The sequence below is a fragment of the Panulirus ornatus genome, chromosome 4 (assembly GCF_036320965.1).
Source record: "Panulirus ornatus isolate Po-2019 chromosome 4, ASM3632096v1, whole genome shotgun sequence".
NCBI classification, from domain to species: domain Eukaryota; kingdom Metazoa; phylum Arthropoda; class Malacostraca; order Decapoda; family Palinuridae; genus Panulirus; species Panulirus ornatus.
Genome location: NC_092227.1, coordinates 43,020,691 through 43,040,455, shown reverse-complemented (window position 1 = coordinate 43,040,455; position 19,765 = coordinate 43,020,691).

The following is a 19,765-nucleotide window of genomic DNA, read 5'->3' as shown; positions in this document are numbered from 1 at the left end:
CTACGCTATATAATATATCGACCTTTCCTGCATTTTCTGATCTATCTAATATTGTCCTGGGACTATACTTTCTTCTTCTTTCTTTCTTTCAAACTATTCGCCATTTCCCGCATTAGCGAGGTAGCGTTAAGAACAGAGGACTGGGCCTTTGAGGGACTACCCTCACCTGGCCCAATTCTCTGTTCCTTCTTTTGGAAAAAAAAAAAAAAAAAAAAAAGGGGAGGATTTCCAGCCCCCCGCTCCCTCCCCTTTTAGTCGCCTTCTACGACACGCAGGGAATACGTGGGAAGTATTCTTTCTCCCCTATCCCCAGGGATATACTATATCATCTAGTTTTTCCTGTTTCTGGCTAGGATATACTACGTTGCACTAATTTTTCACGTCTTTCTCACTTTTCATTTTTTTCCTGAGGAGACTCGCGTATCGATCAACAAGAATATTACAATATCTTAAACCATCAATGTTTCTTCTTTTTTATGGCTTGTTCTCTCTCCTGACGAATCGACATGCAAAATTTCTTATCATAATATCGTTTCATATACACGTCAACTGCACCACTGTTTATCTCTACAGTGGACTGATTCATAAATCCATACTTCAAATACAGCACAACATATTTCTCAGTTCATACACACAGTATGACAGTAATTAGCTTTATATCAAAGGAGGTAAAAAAAAATAATAATTTCAGGTACGCTCTATAACTGCCGGAATTTATTTCCCCCAGTCCAGTCAATTGCAATACCGTATTACTTGCAATTTCATCACCAAATGATGAATAACTTGTCATCATCATCATCATCATGACTTTGAACACTTCCCTTAATGCTAGCTGCAACGGAGAAGTTCTGCAGAAGATGTGTTGAGGTCAGCCAACACCAGTATGAACCATCGTTCTCCTTCACACATCAGAGCATCGAACTCAGATCCCTGCTCTTACCTCCTGCCTGGTGTGGACCTCCCAGGTCCGTTCTAGGGTCTAGGGAGGGATTCGTGCAACGCCCTTCATGTGTTATCAATAGAAGTACTTATATTACGTCGGTAATATCACATCACCCGACACCTAATCATCTCTGTGACGGTAATTGTAGTTCTAAAAATCGTATCAAGTCACTTGAGTGTTGGAGTAAGTCGACAGAGAAAACGATTTCAGGTCGACGACAACAGAAGAACGAAGGCCAAAGGCACCTGTCCCATCCTTACATACACCCCATGGTTCCTCAACACCTGCATCACTCTTACATACACCGCATGGCTCATCAACACCTGCACCACTCTTACATACACCCCATGGCTCATCAACACCTGCACCACTCTTACATACACCGCATGGCTCATCAACACCTGCACCACTCTTACATACACCGCATGGCTCATCAACACCTGCACCACTCTTACATACACCGCATGGCTTCTATGCATCTGCCTTATCCTAACAGATATCGCATGACTCCTCAACACCTGCCGGAAACCAATCCCGCCTCGGTAAGACACGAGCCTCAGCAGGCAAGCGTTTCCGCGCTAACCCCGACTATGAGACCAGCACTTCCTCTCTCCCCATACACCGCCCTACGGACTCTATGGTCCATCAACAGGCAAAGGCCACGCTTTCCTCCATCTGCCCACCACAGTACGGATTTTGATGCTTTGTTTACGTCACAAACGACAAGGGTTAAAACATACATGGAGAGAGAGAGAGAGAGAGAGAGAGAGAGAGAGAGAGAGAGAGAGAGAGAGAGAGAGAGAGAGAGAGGAAAAAATTACTAGTTTTTTCTTCCCAAATTCCATATTTCCCCAACCTTAAGAAAATTCAAAAACATAAAAACTTTACCTAAGTATTTCGCACTCGTTTTACTAGATGATGTTTGATCTTTAGAATAATTTTTTTCTAATATACATTTATGCAATATCTGCATATTTTCCATGCGATGTTTCCAATATTCAAATTCTCCACTGCATAAAGTTTCCATTTTTTATACGAAGTTGATTTCCCCATCCATGTAATATATATTTTCAGAATATATGTATAGTAACTTTTTTTTTTCAAGCGATGGTTAGTTTCCACATTAATCAAAAAATGCGTGCCATAACGCATGGTTCCAGAATTTCATCTTGGTCGTAAACCCACTTGCAAACCAATCTGGTCAACCACCATACGGTTCAAGTAATCTTAGATCCACATAAAATCCACAGGGAGTTATGTTCACCGCCCCAGATATGATCCATACAGACGCACATCAACGGAGCCACTGAGTCTTAAAATACGTCACGATCCAGGAGATATTTCTCAAGACTTGCTTTTGCTTGGGAAATGTTTACAAAGATTTCAAAATCCCTGACTCGAGACTTTCAGGTAAATCACGCATGTGATTTCAGCCCCAGTGCATATAGATTTACCAAAACGCTTACACCACCAACAAATATATATATATATATATATATATATATATATATATATATATATATATATATATATATATATAATGTATCATATATATTATATCATATATATTATACTTTGTCGCTATCTCCCGCGTTAGCGAAGTAGTGCAAGGAAACGGACGAAAGAATGGCCCAACCCACCCACATACACATGTATATACATACACGTCCACACACGCACATATACATACCTATAAATTTCAACGTATATATATATATATATATATATATATATATATATATATATATATATATATATATATATACACATACACACATATTCATATATACACATGCACATAATTCATACTTGCTGCCTTTGTTCATTCCCGTCGCCACCCCGCCACACATGATATGACAACCCCCTCCCCCCGCATGAGCGCGAGGAAGCGCTAGGAAAGGACAACAAAGGCCACATTCGTTCACACTCAGTCTCTAGCTGTCAGGCATAATGCACCGAAACCACAGCTCCCTTTCCACATCCAGGCCCCACAAAACTTTCCATGATTTACCCCATACGCTTCACATGCCCTGGTTCAATCCATTGACAGCACGTCCACCCCGGTTAACCACATCGTTCCAATTCACTCTATTCCTTGCACGCCTTTCACCCTCCTGCATGTTCAGGCCCCGATTGCTCAAAATTTTTTTCATTCCATCTTTCCACCTCCAAATGGGTCTCCCACTTCTCCTCGTTCCCTCCACCTCTGACACATATATCTCCTTGGTCAATCTTTCCTCACTCATTCTCTCCATGTGACCAAACCATTTCAAAAACACCCTCTTCAATTGGGAGGTAAGTTTGAAAGGAGAAAAACTGGAGGAAGTAAAGTGTTTTAGATATCTGGGAGTGGATCTGGCAGCGGATGGAACCATGGAAGCGGAAGTGGATCATAGGGTGGGGGAGGGGGCGAAAATCCTGGGAGCCTTGAAGAATGTGTGGAAGTCGAGAACATTATCTCGGAAAGCAAAAATGGGTATGTTTGAAGGAATAGTCGTTCCAACAATGTTGTATGGTTGCGAGGCGTGGGCTATGGATAGAGTTGTGCGCAGGAGGATGGATGTGCTGGAAATGAGATGTTTGAGAACAATGTGTGGTGTGAGGTGGTTTGATCGAGTAAGTAACGTAAGGGTAAGAGAGATGTGTGGAAATAAAAAGAGCGTGATTGAGAGAGAAGAGGGTGTTTTGAAATGGTTTGGGCACATGGAGAGAATGAGTGAGGAAAGATTGACCAAGAGGATATATGTGTCGGAGGTGGAGGGAACGAGAAGTGGAAGACCAAATTGGAGGTGGAAAGATGGAGTGAAAAAGATTTTGTCTGATCGGGGCCTGAACATGCAGGAGGGTGAAAGGAGGGCAAGGAATAGAGTGAATTGGATCGATGTGGTATACCGGGGTTGACGTGCTGTCAGTGGATTGAATCAGGGCATGTGAAGCGTCTGGGGTAAACCATGGAAAGCTGTGTAGGTATGTATATTTGCGTGTGTGGACGTATGTATATACATGTGTATGGGGGTGGGTTGGGCCATTTCTTTCGTCTGTTTCCTTGCGCTATCTCGCAAACGCGGGAGACAGAAAAAAAAAAAAAAAAAAAAAAAAAAAAAAATATATATATATATATAATATATATATATATATATATATATATATATATATTATATATATATATATATATTATATATATATATATTTCCGCAGATTTTGACATGCAACCAGAACAAAATCTCTAAAAAATGGAATTTTTTTTTCTCTCTTATTTCCTTCTAGATTTCGACAACACAATCTACTATAAGGACAAACAACTGCAGAAAGAACAGTGAAGGGACACAAGAGAACCATGAAGGGATAAGTACATGATGACAGTAACACAGAAGAAAACTATGAAGAAGAATGTGAGGAAGGAGAAGACACTGAAAGACGAAAAGAAAGGAAGAAAATTGGTTCAAGGTATACTAAAATAGATGAAGAAACGGACCAAGGAAAAGCAAAACGTCAAAATGATATCGCCAGACGCCGATATACTGTAGAGGAAACTCTACTCGCTATAGTATCCACACCATCTGCTATCATAGCCACGCCACCTGCTATCCTAATGAAGGAATCTACTACGTTACCCACGCCACCTGCTATCCTATCCACGCCACTTGCTACTCTATCCGTGTTATCTGCTATCCTATCCATGCCATCTGCTAACCTATCCATGCCATCTGCTATCCTATCCATGCCATCTGCTATCCTATCCATGCCATCTGCTATCCTATCCATGCCATCTGCTATCCTATCCATGCCATCTGCTATCCTATCCACGCCACCTGCTAACCTATCCATGCCATCTGCTATCCTATCCATGCCATCTGCTATCCTATCCATGCCATCTGCTATCCTATCCATGCCATCTGCTATCCTATCCACGCCACCTGCTAACCTATCCATGCCATCTGCTATCCTATCCACGCCACCTGCTAACCTATCCATGCCATCTGCTATCCTATCCATGCCATCTGCTATCCTATCCACGCCACCTGCTAACCTATCCATGCCATCTGCTATCCTATCCACGCCACCTGCTAACCTATCCATGCCATCTGCTATCCTATCCATGCCATCTGCTATCCTATCCATGCCATCTGCTATCCTATCCACGCCACCTGCTAACCTATCCATGCCATCTGCTATCCTATCCATGCCATCTGCTATCCTATCCATGCCATCTGCTATCCTATCCATGCCATCTGCTATCCTATCCATGCCATCTGCTATCCTATCCATGCCATCTGCTATCCTATCCACGCCACTTGCTACTCTATCCGTGTTATCTGCTATCCTATCCATGCCATCTGCTATCCTATCCACGCCACCTGCTAACCTATCCATGCCATCTGCTATCCTATCCACGCCACTTGCTACTCTATCCGTGTTATCTGCTATCCTATCCACGCCACCTGCTAACCTATCCATGCCATCTGCTATCCTATCCATGCCATCTGCTATCCTATCCATGCCATCTGCTATCCTATCCACGCCACCTGCTAACCTATCCATGCCATCTGCTATCCTATCCACGCCACCTGCTAACCTATCCATGCCATCTGCTATCCTATCCATGCCATCTGCTATCCTATCCACGCCACCTGCTAACCTATCCATGCCATCTGCTATCCTATCCACGCCACCTGCTAACCTATCCATGCCATCTGCTATCCTATCCACGCCACTTGCTACTCTATCCGTGTTATCTGCTATCCTATCCATGCCATCTGCTATCCTATCCATGCCATCTGCTATCCTATCCATGCCATCTGCTATCCTATCCATGCCATCTGCTATCCTATCCATGCCATCTGCTATCCTATCCATGCCATCTGCTATCCTATCCATGCCATCTGCTATCCTATCCATGCCATCTGCTATCCTATCCATGCCATCTGCTATCCTATCCATGCCATCTGCTATCCTATCCACGCCACCTGCTACTCTATCCGTGTTATCTGCTATCCTATCCATGCCATCTGCTATCCTATCCATGCCATCTGCTATCCTATCCATGCCATCTGCTATCCTATCCACGCCACTTGCTACTCTATCCGTGTTATCTGCTATCCTATCCATGCCATCTGCTATCCTATCCACGCCACCTGCTAACCTATCCATGCCATCTGCTATCCTATCCATGCCATCTGCTATCCTATCCATGCCATCTGCTATCCTATCCATGCCATCTGCTATCCTATCCATGCCATCTGCTATCCTATCCACGCCACCTGCTAACCTATCCATGCCATCTGCTATCCTATCCATGCCATCTGCTATCCTATCCACGCCACCTGCTAACCTATCCATGCCATCTGCTATCCTATCCATGCCATCTGCTATCCTATCCACGCCACCTGCTAACCTATCCATGCCATCTGCTATCCTATCCATGCCATCTGCTATCCTATCCATGCCATCTGCTATCCTATCCATGCCATCTGCTATCCTATCCATGCCATCTGCTATCCTATCCATGCCATCTGCTATCCTATCCATGCCATCTGCTATCCTATCCATGCCATCTGCTATCCTATCCATGCCATCTGCTATCCTATCCACGCCACCTGCTAACCTATCCATGCCATCTGCTATCCTATCCACGCCACCTGCTAACCTATCCATGCCATCTGCTATCCTATCCATGCCATCTGCTATCCTATCCATGCCATCTGCTATCCTATCCATGCCATCTGCTATCCTATCCATGCCATCTGCTATCCTATCCATGCCATCTGCTATCCTATCCACGCCACTTGCTACTCTATCCGTGTTATCTGCTATCCTATCCATGCCATCTGCTATCCTATCCATGCCATCTGCTATCCTATCCACGCCACCTGCTAACCTATCCATGCCATCTGCTATCCTATCCACGCCACTTGCTACTCTATCCGTGTTATCTGCTATCCTATCCATGCCATCTGCTATCCTACCTACACCATCTACTCTTCTACCCTCATCATCTGCTATCCTATCCACGCCACCTGCTAACCTATCCATGCCATCTGCTATCCTATCCATGCCATCTGCTATCCTATCCATGCCATCTGCTATCCTATCCATGCCATCTGCTATCCTATCCATGCCATCTGCTATCCTATCCACGCCACCTGCTATCCTATCCATGCCATCTGCTATCCTATCCATGCCATCTGCTATCCTATCCACGCCACCTGCTAACCTATCCATGCCATCTGCTATCCTATCCATGCCATCTGCTATCCTATCCATGCCATCTGCTATCCTACCTACACCATCTACTCTTCTACCCTCATCATCTGCTATCCTATCCACGCCACCTGCTAACCTATCCATGCCATCTGCTATCCTATCCATGCCATCTGCTATCCTATCCATACCATCAGCCATCCTACCCACATCATCTGTTATCCTGCCCACATGCAACACATCACAACACCGGACTAGTTGGGTTTAATCAGGATCAGTCGTCTGCTCTTGATGAGGTGGAAAACGCGAGGAAAATAGAAAAAAAAAAATAGTAAATCGCGATCGGGTTCTCTACCATAAACATGAATTTCAGCAACGTTAGGTTAAAGGTTAGTTAGGTTAGGTTAGGTTAGGTTAGGTTAGGTTAAACTGTGGCAGAATATCTCATTCCTTCTGTTCTTCCCATTTTTTTCCTCTTTTCTTTATTAACTGGTGCCTGGTACCAAACCGGACAGAACAATATCCACTGAAAAAAATTTATCGTGTCATAAATAAAGATTTTCATAGCGTTTAAAAATGGGTAAATACCTTTTCTTTCCATGACACGATTATAAACATACCATCCCTTTTGTTTTAACCTTTTTTTTTTTTTTTACATAATTTCTGGATGAAAAGTTTTTTGCAATGCTTGAGCTTCTGCGGCCGGAAATCCCACATCACCGGCAGCCACCACACATAACAATGGATCCTCCAGGTTATATCAAAGCTTGTCTACCTCCCGTTATCCGCGGGGATCTGCTACCCCCCAAGGCAGCTGAGTCAGGATCACAGGCCACAGATGCCCAACTCATTTTCACTTACGGGTCTTAATGTAACTAGTGAACGGTCCTTAATGTAACTGTTGAACGGTCCTTAATGTAACTGCTGAACTGCCCTTAATGTAACTAATGAGCCGTCCTTAACGTAACAACTGAACGGTTCTTCGTGTAACTATTGATCTTAAAGGTAATATTCCACATTGCTTTCCATGTCTACCCTGCCAATGGGAATTACTTTTGGGTGTAGGTTGGGAATCAAGTCTTCCAGAATTTTGCGTTTGTAAATCATGATATACCTCAGTGGTCAGCACTTCAGAGCGTAGAGAGAATCATACATTTCAGTCGTTTCCAGTAGTTCCTTTACACCGTCTGTGTGGCCTGTGAAAGATCTTTGCACATTTTCTTACTATCAAATTTCGTCCTCCCTGAAAGGTGATGTCAGTACACAGCAACACTCTATTCATACGAGTATCAATGGCTTGATGAACGTAATTACTGATTTTTCGTCACTCGTCTTGAAGGCTCGTAAAATCTCGCCTGTAAACTTTGTGGAAGAAGTAACTATTGTATTCACTTACGTCGGGATCATCAGATATCATTACACCGATGTATTTCGCACTGTTCAGTCGTGCTATGATGGTGGTGTCTGTATCTGTATTTGTACTTGTTAGTCTTTCGCCCTCTCCTTCACTGAGGAGTTGAAACTTTCGCCCGTTGAAAAGTGTTTCCGATGGCTTGTGGAAAACTATTTTTTTTTGTTTGGTATCTGTTAACAGTTTCTCAGTGCCGTCTGTTGAGATTTTCAAACTTATTCCAATATCATCTGCAAAAGGATGATGTGAAATTATGACTCGTATTTGCGTCAATACGAGAAACAGAAAAGGAGCAAGTACAGTACCTTGGGGGACTCGGCTTTTTACCGTGCATGCACTGGAAATAGCCTTATCTACAATATATTGCAATCTGCTAATCAAAACGATGCATATAATACATCCTTGAAATTCAATCATTGTCCTCACCTTATGCACTTTGAGTATCATAACACCATAAGTATGTATCTCACATTATCACTTCGTTTATTCCCCAAAGTCGACACAATTTCAGCGTACTGATCAGGTATCTGAGAAGGGCAAGACCTTTACACAAGATCCTTATTCTCGAAAATTTCAATACTTTGCGACGTCGGTGAGAGTGGCCGGTAATATACTGGGTTCGTTCTTACTTACTCCACTTGTGGAGAGGGGCAACGCGAGTTAGTTACTCTCAGGAATGATGTCAGAGTGCAAATATTTTTCAGAGGATTGTTCAGTGCTCGTGCAAGTCGTGGTCCGCATTTCTTGATAAAGACAGAGTTCCAGGAGTCTGGTTCTGGGGTAGAGTGTAAGGGGTATGTTCTTACTGGCCCTCTCGACGTCCTGTCGCGAGTGACGAGATGTGCTGTGTGTAACACCGAGGCGGGTGGTTGATTGTGAAGAAATCGTTTGGTTCGTCAACTGTTTAGTTGATTTGTGACACACTGATTCATATTAGGTCTTTCACTACCTCACTTATCTCCTGGCACCCATTCGTACAAGAGCCATCCTCTGTAATCTGCTGACCAATGGAACTTGTGGTTCTCGATTTGAGTTTCGTATGTGAATAAAAAGATTCTGAGTTTTTTCCCACTTCAGTGATGGCCCTTTTTTTTTTTTTTTACCTGCGTGAGTAGTGGCTTTTACAGAGGGTCTGCAACTCGTTTTCGCTTTCTGTTGGGGAAACGTTATTCTTATTCTAGTTTAGACTTCTTGTACTTTATTTTCACTGATATGATGATGTTCGCTGCATGTTTGGGGTGCTTCTGTAATTCACACGTTTCACACAAGCCTCTGATGTTTTGCCACAAAGGATGGATTCCCACTGTAGTACAGACTTCTCTTTCATCACTTCTCCCCATATAATCCATTTACAATCAAAAGTTAAACTGCTGAATTCACCTCTTTTAGCGGCGTGTGTTCTGCCCTGGCGGTTTAGCATCCAATCTTGCTTGTGTTGCTTTAGGTCTGTGATCACAATGCAGTGTACTTGAGACAATAATGTCACGGATTAAATCTACATAATCCATACCTGCTGACGGCGGCGACACTTGTCACAAGGGTGTAAATAATTCCTTTTTCTAAAGCTGTTCATTCTAACTATGTTCGGTGAGATTCCCCAACACCGTGTTCTTTCCTGGTTGTTTCCACCTCATGTGTGGTTGAAGAATTCCCAAACACTGTATTCTATCCTGGTTGTTTCCACCTCATGTGTGGTTGAAGGCTGAAGATATAAACGTGGGTTGAAGTCCCCCTGGAAAATGGTATTTCAGTTCCACTAAATTCATATTGAGGGAGTTTCCCAAGCTAAACTTTTCAAATTCAATTTTAAGTCTAAAGGAAGATGATACTGCGATATTTTGTCATGTATTCTTAAAGACACAATCACATTTCCTTTTAATATTATAATCCAATGTTTTGGCTGATTAAAAGGATGGTATACATACTTTTCTCTCTATTGTTTCTATGATAGAGAAAGATATACTTAGTAAACGGCTTCATACCATCTGAAGTGATGACAAAATTTATCTTTTTTTTAATATTTTCCCTAAAAGTTGCAGTCACATAACATGAAATACTGTACTGGCCGTATCTTAATGTTGTGAGATATTTATCAGTTACTGTACTCGCTGTATCTTAATGTGATACACCTATCAGTACTGTACTGGCTGCATGTTAAAGTCTGTCAGACTCTCTTCTCTCTGACAATATAAACAAAGGCTGAGTGAAGTATTCACAGGCTACTAATGGAAGTGATCAGCTTTTCTCCTGCCAGAGCTTCAGTATGCAGATCGTTCAACATTTTTTGTCCCACTCGAAAACGTTAGCTACAAGCGCACCCCGCTCGTCTGCCGCTGGTTGACCTAATACAAGCCATGACCAAACTGCACGGGCCACAAGTGGATACTTTAGTCCCATGTGACGTACCCTTATTGGTGAGCAATCCCAAAACTATGCTTATCTTTCTTCCTAGTTTCTCCAACTATCATATGTCACGTCACTCTCTGACAAGGTGGATGCGTTTGGTACGACAGTCAGGTTAGTTAGGATGGGGTTACGTAACCACGACAAATGGTTTGGCAGCTGACTGATCCTGAGACTTGCTATACGAAGGATTACGACTTATTGCATCATCTACGCACTCATGGGCGTGACGGGGACGGAGCACTCTTCCTTACACTTGAGGTACGTCCATCCCCGTCCTGAAGGTGTGCGGGTAATTGTGTGTTCGCACGTTACTGGTCAACCCACCCCAGCCACACTGTATCCTTTGATCACTATGTGCTATATCACCCACCCCGCTCCTCCCCATAGGGAGATGCTCACGGGAACCATCTTAGTAACACCGCTGGTTACCTTAGAGTTTCCTGTCACGGGTCAGAACACTCTTGACCGATACGGCTGAACAGCACGTACCATCCCTGCCACAAATTGGTCACAGAACAACTACCAATTCTCTGGTGGCCGACCCCCAAGACGACCTAATACCTGGGAGCAACCGTTAATTCGGTTTCTGACTCTGGGGTACGTCATTTTGGACAATGAAATTGCTAGGCATCCTCGTACTGGAGGACTACGAGTGGGTGACGGAGGGACTACATGGGATGATTACTATAATACCATTATGGAGGCCTGACGCCTACTGTCATACCTTCCCCTAAGAGACCTGCAAAACCACATCCGGCTGGCGGGCCCTGAGGCACATCCCGTACAGCGAGACCTGGTTTTACAGCAACAACATCAACCTCTACAGTGCCACGTCATCCAAACCACTCGTCAAACGCGCAGCAACAAAGAGGCTCCAGTACCTTTCCAGCCTAAATCACGTCAATCAGATCCGTATCAGTCACTAGCATGGGAAACTGAAAGAGCTGAGCAGTTTAATGAAGATGACTCTCTCGTTCCCCCTTGCTAATCACCTCCTCCGTGATGAAGCAGCTCAACTTGACAACGATCACCTCCATCATCTGTAAGACATTCCTCCATCTTGACACTACTTACCTGCCAACCAGCCTCCCAACCCCCGTCATCTTAACACTCATTACATGAATCTGAAGCTGCTAGGCGGCTACACACCCTCAGGGTAAACCACTCCACTACTCTCACTCACTTGTCAATGAAACTCCTCGAGGACTTTTCCCCCCTGAACGAAAAGAGACTCCTCTGCTCCCTCATCAATGCTTTTTCTTCAACAAACGAATCTTTAAAATCTCACTTCTCTCCTGGCAGTCGCCTGTAAAATTATCTTATTCTGTTTCAAGTCGTCCGAAGGGGTTTGTGTTCCTGGAATTGTGTTTTGATCATGAGTGAAAGTATTCTGAGTTATTTCTTATTTCGTTTATGCCATGTTTTCTTCTTTTTTCCTGTGTTTCAAGTGACATCTTTAGTTTCTGGTACATGTCCCATAATTCACTTTATAGGTTTTCTTTCCTTTTCTGGGTGAACTGCGGCTTCTTTAGATCTGCAATCTTTTCCACCTCCTGTAAAGTGCTCGTCTTATTCGTTCTAAGCTAGACCTTTTGTGCCTTCTTCTCGCCAGTATATGTCTGTTGCACATTGGGTTTCACACAGTGTCCCAGAGATCTCTTTGATCATATACTACTAGTTCATCAGTTTACGACCAAAAGCTGAAATTACTGAAAACACCTCCACTGTTTCGTGTTAACTGACGATTCGGTTTAGCATCCAAGTTTGCTTTTACTTCAATCGGGTTGAGGTCAGATTATGGTCAGTGTCAACATAAAACAATGTCGACCCCCCATATATTTTCAAAGGCGACACATGGCTATGATTCATTGTGGGTACAAGCATATAACGCTCTCTGGGTGTAATCATTGTGCATCTGGTCGCTGAGACTAGTGTTTCTAATGGTGTGAGCACCAGCAAACCGCCTCACTGTGTCTCAGGCTATCTTTAGCAAGGATGTTCTTTCTTGACTGTTCCTGGCTGCCGCTTCGTTTTAGGAATTTAGCTTCTAGGCGCTGTATTTCTTCCACCTGTACTTCAAAATGGCTGGCTCTTACATTTCTAATGAGTAGAGAGCCCGAATTCTCGCCCAGAAGCAAGAATATGTAGGTACACGTGAGATTTCTAAGTGCACTGGTCGTTCGGAACATACGATCAAGCGGCTGCTGCCTGCAACACTACATCAGTGCCTAGCCTCACTCAGGACATCATGACCCTATGGATCAAAGGCATGGACTAGAATACTTCAGTTACCTTGCCAATTCCACATCCAGATGACTGCAGATGATAATCAAGGCCAAAGGAGAGAGAAAAATATTACAAAATGTAAGAGTAACATCGCTTCTGAAAATATATCGGGGAGGCGGACAAGGTATTTTACGGAAACTGTAATATCACATATTAGGTTCACAGTATTTGTAAAGATTGAGTCCAGAATGTCATTTCATCTGGCTGGCTGTGTTATTTGCTGACTGAGGGAGAACTTTTCACATAGTGTGTCTTGCAGCTGTTCGTCCGAGCAGCTTTCAGCGTTAGCATTTTCAGTTACGATGTCATTTCCTGCCTCTCTCCATTTCATGTGCAGTAGATTAAATCCTCATGACAATTATATCTGGGACAGGGTTTCCGAAGAGGTCGAGATATGAGTCTGTTTCTTGTTTGTTTCGTAAATGAGGCTTTGCATCAAATGGTTTATAGATGAATGCAATAACCAGGTGTGGGTTTTCCTTTTTGGCAACAAATGCTTCTATCACGCCATATGAGGAGTTCAGTTGTTATAAATGTATTGACTGTATACAATCTAACTCTCTCATATGATCTGTCACATCTGTTCAGGTTATAATCTGGGATCCACACCTCACAATTCATATGGTCTTTTTCTGTGTTTCAGTGAAGGCCGCAAACACTGCACTTGACTCGGGAAACGAGCTAATCATAAATGATTAGAGATGGGATTTGATTTGTTCTCTGTGACTTCAGTCCCTGTATGCTGGCATATATGAAGAACGTTACATGGCTTGTCTATATAGTTCTGGGGTTAATATGCTCTGCTCTGCAGAATTTCGCAGAATGCTTTCAGCTCCTTCAACATTCTGATGGGGGAAGACTGTCATTTCCTCCTATAGTAGTTAAAAAACGTGAATTTTGATGGGCACGTGAGAAAATGTCTCATTGTCCCTGATATATTGTGGTTCTCACAGTTCTCGTTAGACTCTGCATCCTTCCCCATGCCGGCGTTTACCTTTCTTCAGCCAGTTCAAACATTTTCTTGGGTGCTTGAATTTACATTTTCCCCAGCACGATATGCCAGTCTTGCCATACATGCAATTTCCCTTCACGTTGTATCTACAGACTCTGTCAATCCTCCAGATTTGTTGATCATTCACTACGTCGTGCGTCACCCTCTCCGTGACTGTGGCCAGGCCTGAGAGTTTCCTGGCTTCCACTTCCTCCCTCTCCTTCCATATCTGAGTCAGAATTTCTGTCTCTCTTTGTGGACATGTCTGTGCTTGCCGTTTCCTGACTTCCACTTGCTCCCTCTCCTTCTATAACTATATCAGCGCCTCTGTCACTTTCTGTGATGATGCCCTCCAAGATAACGTTCTTTCCACACATTCTTCATCGCTCCCACAACCTTCGCCCCCTCCCTCACACCATGACTATTTTCTACTTCCATGGTTCCATTCGCTGCAAAGTCCACTCCCAGATATCTAAAACACTTCACTTCCTCCAATCTTTCTCCAATCAAACTAACATTCCAACTAAGTTCTCCCTCAACCCAGCTGATCTAACCTTGCTTTTATTCAAATTTATTCTCAACTTTCTCCTTTCACACACTTTTCCAAACTCAGTCACCAACTTCTGCAGTTTCTTACTCAAATCAGCCACCAGTGCAGCAGCATCGACGAACAACAATCGACTCACTTCCCAGGCCCTCTCATTCCCAGCTGACTGAATACTCATCCCTCTCTCCAAAACTCTTGCATTTACCTCCCTAACCACCCCATCCATAACAAATTAAACAAACATGGTGACATCACACACCTTTGCCGCAGACTAACTTTCACTGGGAATCAATCACTCTCCTCTTCCTACTCGTACATATGCCTTACATCCTTGGTAAAAATTTTCACTGTTTCCAGCAGCTTACCTCCCACACCATATATTCTTAATACCTTCCACAAAGCATCTCTATTAACCCTATCATATGTCTTCTCCAGATCCATAAATGCCATATACAAGTCCATCTGTTTTTCTAAGTATTTCTCACACATATTCTTCAAAGCAAACACATGATCCATACATCCTCTACCACTTCTGAAACCACACTGCTCCTCCACCAATCTGATGCTCTGTACATGCCTTCACCCTCTCAATCAATTCCCTCCCATACAATTTTCCAGGTATACTCAACAAACTTATGCCTCTGTAGTTTGAACACTCACTTTAATTCCCTTTGCCCATGTACAATGCATTCTGCCAATCCTCAGGCACTTCACTGTGATCCATACATACACTGAATATCCTTACCAACCTATCAACAACACATTCTCCCCCTTTCTTGATATATTCAACTGCAATACCATCCACTCCCGCCGCCTTGCCGCATTTCATCATCCGCAAGGCTTTCACCACCTTTACTTTCTTCACCAAACCGCTCTCCCTGAGTCTCTCACTTAGCACACCACCCCGACCAAAATCCCTACATCTGCCACTCTATCATCAAACTCAATCAACAATCCTTCAAAATACTCACTCCATCTCCTTCTCACTCCATCATTCCCTGCTATCATTACCCCCTTGCCCTCTTTATATCGATGTCTTTCGCACATTATTCACCTCCTTCCAAAATATCTTTATATTCTCCCTGAAGCTTAATGCTGCTCTCTCATACCAACTCTCACTTACCCTCTTTTCTTAACCCCTGCACCTTCCTCTTGACCTCCCGCCCCTTTCTCTTATACAACTCCCAGTCATTTGCACTCCTTCCTTGTAAAAACCGTCCAAACGCCTTCTTTTCTCTTTGAATAGCAACTTTACTTCTTTATCCCATCACTCACTACACTTTCTAATCTGCCATCTCCCACCTTTCTCAATCCACATGCATCTCTTGCACAGACAATCACTTCTTCCCTAAATACATCCCATTCTTCACCCACTCCCCTCACTTCATTTGCTCTCACCTTTTAACATTCTCCACTCAATCTCTCCGTGTATTTCTTACTCTCATCACCCTCTTCTTCCCAACATTCACTCTTATCTTTTTAAAACCTCTACAAATCTTCATCTTCTCCTCCATAAGATAGTGATCAGACATCCCATCAGCTGCTCCTCCCGGTACATTCACATCCAAAAGACTCTTTTACACGCCTGTCAATTAACACATATTCCAATAATGCCGGCTGACTCTCTCTCCTACTCACATACGTATACTTGTGCATATCTCTCTTTTTAAACTAGGTATTCCCAATCACCATCGAATGTCACTTCACCATATCCATTCACTGAATACCCCATGCGCACCAATTATACCCTCAACTGCCATACTGCTTACCTTCGCATTCAAATAACTCTCCATTAATGTCCGGTCTGGTGCACCAAAACTGCAGACACTCACTCAGCTGCTCTCAATATAAAATACTTGCCTTTCATTATCTTTCTTCTCAATAATCCAATACTCCCTCATCTCTCGCCATCCATTTTCACTTACATCAATCTAGAATTTACTTTCTTACACTCAATAACACAATCCCACAACTCCTGTTTCAGAAGTAGTGCTACTCCTTCCTCAGCTCTTGTCCTTTCACTAACCCTTGACTTTACTCCCAAAACTTTTCCAACTTTTAAGTTTTGTTTCACTTACAGTCAGAACATGCAGGTTTCTTTCCTTAAACATACTACCCACCTCTCCCTTCTTCTTATCTTGGTTACATCCACACACATTCAGACCTCCTTCGAGGAGGATGAGCTTCCCCGCTTAACTCCTGTCTCTTCTTTTAGAAATTGTCATACTAAAAGGGGAGGGTTTCTAACTCCTCTCCATCCCCGCTTCTGCCCTCTTTAGTCGCCTTTTGCGACACGCGGGGAATAAGGAGGTAGAATTCTTTGTCTCCTAACGCAGGGATATATATATATATATATATATATATATATATATATATATATATATATATATATTCCCTCAAACATACCCATTTTTGCTTTCCGAGATAATGTTCTCGACTTCCACACATTTTTCAAGGCTCCCAAAATTTTCGCCCCCTCCCCCACCCTATGATCCACTTCCGCTTCCATGGTTCCATCCGCTGACAGATCCACTCCCAGATATCTAAAACACTTCACTTCCTCCAGTTTTTCTCCATTCAAACTCACCTCCCAATTGACTTGACCCTCAACCCTACTGTACCTAATAACCTTGCTCTTATTCACATTTACTCTTAACTTTCTTCTTCCACACACTTTACCAAACTCCGTCACCAGCTTCTGCAGTTTCTCACATGAATCCGCCACCAGCGCTGTATCATCAGCGAACAACAACTGACTCACTTCCCAAGCTCTCTCATCCCCAACAGACTTCATACTTGCCCCTCTTTCCAAGACTCTTGCATTTACCTCCCTAACAACCCCATCCATAAACAAATTAAACAACCATGGAGACATCACACACCCCTGCCGCAAACCTACATTCACTGAGAACCAATCACTTTCCTCTCTTCCTACACGTACACATGCCTTACATCCTCGATAAAAACTTTTCACTGCTTCTAACAACTTGCCTCCCACACCATATATTCTTAATACCTTCCACAGAGCATCTCTATCAACTCTATCATATGCCTTCTCCAGATCCATAAATGCTACATACAAATCCATTTGCTTTTCTAAGTATTTCTCACATACATTCTTCAAAGCAAACACCTGATCCACACATCCTCTACCACTTCTGAAACAACACTGCTCTTCCCCAATCTGATGCTCTGTACATGCCTTCACCCTCTCAATCAATACCCTCCCATATAATTTACCAGGAATACTCAACAAACTTATACCTCTGTAATTTGGGCACTCACTCTTATCCCCTTTGCCTTTGTACAATGGCACTATGCACGCATTCCGCCAATCCTCAGGCACCTCACCATGAGTCATACATACATTAAATAACCTTACCAACCAGTCAACAATACAGTCACCCCCTTTTTTAATAAATTCCACTGCAATACCATCCAAACCTGCTGCCTTGCCGGCTTTCATCTTCCGCAAAGCTTTTACTACCTCTTCTCTGTTTACCAAATCATTTTCCCTAACCCTCTCACTTTGCACACCACCTCGACCCAAACACCCTATATCTGCCACTCTGTCATCAGACACATTCAACAAACCTTCAAAATACTCATTCCATCTCCTTCTCACATCACCACTACTTGTTATCACTTCCCCATTTACGCCCTTCACTGAAGTTCCCATTTGCTCCCTTGTCTTACGCACCCTATTTACCTCCTTCCAGAACATCTTTTTATTCTCCCTAAAATTTACTGATAGTCTCTCACCCCAACTCTCATTTGCCCTTTTTTTCACCTCTTGCACCTTTCTCTTGACCTCCTGTCTCTTTCTTTTATACTTCTCCCACTCAATTGCATTTTTTCCCTGCAAAAATCGTCCAAATGCCTCTCTCTTCTCTTTCACTAATACTCTTACTTCTTCATCCCACCACTCACTACCCTTTCTAAACAGCCCACCACCCACTCTTCTCATGCCACAAGCATCTTTTGCGCAATCCATCACTGATTCCCTAAATACATCCCATTCCTCCCCCACTCCCCTTACTTCCATTGTTCTCACCTTTTTCCATTCTGTACACAGTCTCTCCTGATACTTCTTCACACAGGTCTCCTTCCCAAGCTCACTTACTCTCACCACCTTCTTCACCCCAACATTCACTCTTCTTTTCTGTAAACCCATACTAATCTTCACCTTAGCCTCCACAAGATAATGATCAGACATCCCTCCAGTTGCACCTCTCAGCACATTGACATCCAAAAGTCTCTCTTTCGCACGCCTGTCAATTAACACGTAATCCAATAACGCTCTCTGGCCATCTCTCCTACTTACATAAGTATACTTATGTATATCTCGCTTTTTAAACCAGGTATTCCCAATCATCAGTCCTTTTTCAGCACATAAATCTACAAGCTCTTCACCATTTCCATTTACAACACTGAACACCCCATGCATACCAATTATTCCCTCAACTGCCACATTACTCACCTTTGCATTCAAATCACCCATCACTATAACCCGGTCTCGTGCATCAAAACCGCTAACACACTCATTTAGCTGCTCCCAAAACACTTGCCTCTCATGATCTTTCTTCTCATGCCCAGGTGCATATGCACCAATAATCACCCACCTCTCTCCATCAACTTTCAATTTTACCCATATTAATCGAGAATTTACTTTCTTACATTCTATCACATACTCCCACAACTCCTGTTTCAGGAGTATTGCTACTCCTTCCCTTGCTCTTGTCCTCTCACTAACCCCTGACTTCACTCCCCAGACATTTCCAAACCACTCTTCCCCTTTTTATATATATATATATATATATATATATCCCTGGGGATAGGGGAGAAAGAATACTTCCCACGTATTACCTGCGTGTCGTAGAAGGCGACTAAAAGGGGAGGGAACGGGGGCTGGAAATCCTCCCCTCTCGTCTTTTTTTTTAAATTTTCCAAAAGAGGGAACAGAGAAGGGGGCCAGGTGAG